This window comes from Sciurus vulgaris, assembly GCF_902686455.1.
Source record: "Sciurus vulgaris genome assembly, chromosome: 4".
Lineage (NCBI taxonomy): Eukaryota > Metazoa > Chordata > Mammalia > Rodentia > Sciuridae > Sciurus > Sciurus vulgaris.
In genome coordinates, this window is record NC_136464.1 from 187,516,415 (window position 1) to 187,518,815 (window position 2,401).

At 56.5% G+C, this 2,401-nt stretch overlaps 1 pseudogene across 1 annotated transcript; it reads left to right on the forward strand.

The window, feature by feature from the left end:
- The first annotated feature begins 803 nt into the window (after positions 1-803).
- On the forward strand, positions 804-2,066 carry LOC306659927 (cdc42 effector protein 4-like; annotated as a pseudogene). The gene has a single exon. The product of its transcript is annotated as a cdc42 effector protein 4-like (transcript).
- The last annotated feature ends 335 nt before the right edge of the window (positions 2,067-2,401 follow it).

Consider the following 2,401-nt stretch of genomic DNA (forward strand, 5'->3'; position numbering starts at 1 on the left):
AGTGGCAAAGCTTCCCTGGGTTCAATTCCTAGTACCTAAAAAAAAAAACAAATGGAAAACAGAAACAAAAACACTACCTACCGAGTGCTTCTGTCTCCACGAGGAAATGCTGGCGTCACCTTTTAGAAAGTTGTACATTCCAGAAATGACACACTCTGTGTATTCAGCTGGTGTTTACTGAGTTCCTGCAGTGTCCATGACACAAGATAGTTGCTCAAAGCCAAAAGAAGGAATTAAGATCACAGTAAAGGCAAATACATAGGCAATTACAGAAGCCGGTACTATCGTAGCAATAGTTTTGTGAGGTTAGTGCATTTCAAAGAGGTTAGTTTATGCTTTGGGGCACATAACGTATAAAGAGGTGACTTCACCACACAATGGCTAAAAGGAAGGAAGGAAGACTGAAAATGAAAAGAAAGTCTGGTATAAATCCAAGTGTGAACCTCCCAGCTCTAGGGTGTTCAATGCAATTCCCATGATAATCACAAAAAATGTGCTACAGGGTATACACAAAAGAACATGAGAAGAGAAAGAAATTTAAATGTTTCATTACAAAAAAAATCAACTAAACATCAAAGATAGTGCTGCAGGAAATGAGGGACAAGAAAACTACAGAAAACAAAAAGCAAAATGACAGGAGTCCCTTGGTGGTGATTACTTTACATGTAGGTTGATTAAGCATTAAAATAAAAATACGGAAATCGGCAGCCTGGATTTTTAAAAAGATCCAGTTATATGCTAGATTCACTCTCAATCCAAAGACACAAATAGATTGGAAGTGATGGAAAAAGATATTCCCGCTGCTCCACCTGCCAGACTCGGGCTTCAGATCTGACCTTGGGAGGGTGTACCTCCCTCCCACCAGCAAGATGCCCATCCTCAAGCAACTGGTGTCCAGCTCTGTGCACTCCAAGCGCCCCTCCCGGTGGACCTCACGGCTGAGATGATCAGCACTCCGCTGGGTGACTTCCGGCACACCATGCACGTGGGCCGGGCGGGGGATGCCTTCGGGGACACCTCCTTCCTCAACAGCAAGTCAGGTGAGCCCGACGGAGAGTCGCTGGATGAACAGGCCTCCACATCATCCTCCAAACGCAGCCTCCTGTCCCGGAAGTTCCGGGGCAGCAAGCGGTCGCAGGCGGTGACCCTGGGGGACAGGGAGCAGAGAGACATGCTGGGCTCCCTGCGGGACTCAGCACTCTGTCAAGAATGCCATGTCCCTGGCCCAGCTTAATGAGAAGGAGGCTGCGGAGAAGGGCCCCAGCAAGCTGCCCAAGAGCCTGTTGTCCAGCCCCGTGAAGAAGTTGGATGCCGGAGAAGGCAGTGGGGAGGAGGCGGGTGCAGGGTACCTGGGTCCCCATCGGAACGGGGCAGTGGGTCCCCACTCCCCTGACCCCCTCCTGGACGAGCAGGCCTTCGGGGACCTGACGGATCTGCCTGTGGTGCCCAAGGCCAGCTACGGGCTGAAGCACGCAGAGTCCATTCTGTCCTTCCACATCGACCTGGGGCCCTCCATGCTGGGCGACGTGCTCAGCATCATGGACAGAGAAGAGTGGGACCCTGAGGAGAATGGGGGCGGCTACCGTGAAGAAGGAGGCCCCGGCGGTGCCATCGAGCACCCCCCTGTAGCCGAGGCGGGCCCTCCCCTGGTGAGGCAGGAAGGCAAGACCGGCCCAGGCTTGCCTGCACTGCCCTCCCACGCTCTGGAGGACGAGGGGTGGGCGGTGGTGGCCCCAGCCCCAGCTCAGCCCGCAGCGTGGGCAGCCACACCACCAGGGACAGCAGCTCCCTCTCCAGCTGCACATCGGGCGTCCTGGAGGAGCGCAGCCCGGCCATCAGGGGCCCAGACAGAGCCCGGGTCACCCTCCCCAGACAGCCTGACAAGGAGCTGTCCTTCATGGACGAGGAGGAGGATGAGATCCGCGTGTGAGCCTGTTGGAAGGTCTCCGTCCCCCTCCAAGCTCTCGGGCTGCATCTCCTCTCTGCCCCCCCCCCCGACTGTGACCTTTGACCTTACCACACAGGGGCCACCAAGAGCCTTGCATTAGGCCGTAGACCCTGGACCTCATGGATGGGGGCACTGGCTGAGCCCTCGGAGGACCTGGGGAGCTGAGGGGCCGGGGGGCCCAACCGAGGTGGTCGCCTGGCTTGGTGATGCACCGGCCCTGCCTGCAGCTGTGGAGGCCGGGGCTCTGCTCTCCAAGCGGGAGCTGTTTTTCCTCTCTCTGCCTCCCTGTCCTCCAGCCTGGCCTCAAATGGATGCCAGATGTCAACCCGAGTTCCTGCCACGTGCAGCCGTCGCAGTCAGCCAGAGACGGCCTCTGCTCCAGCCAAGGACACTGGGCTCCCTTTTCTCTCCGATGGTGCCAGGGAGGCCCGGCAGCAGGAGAAAGGGGGGCTC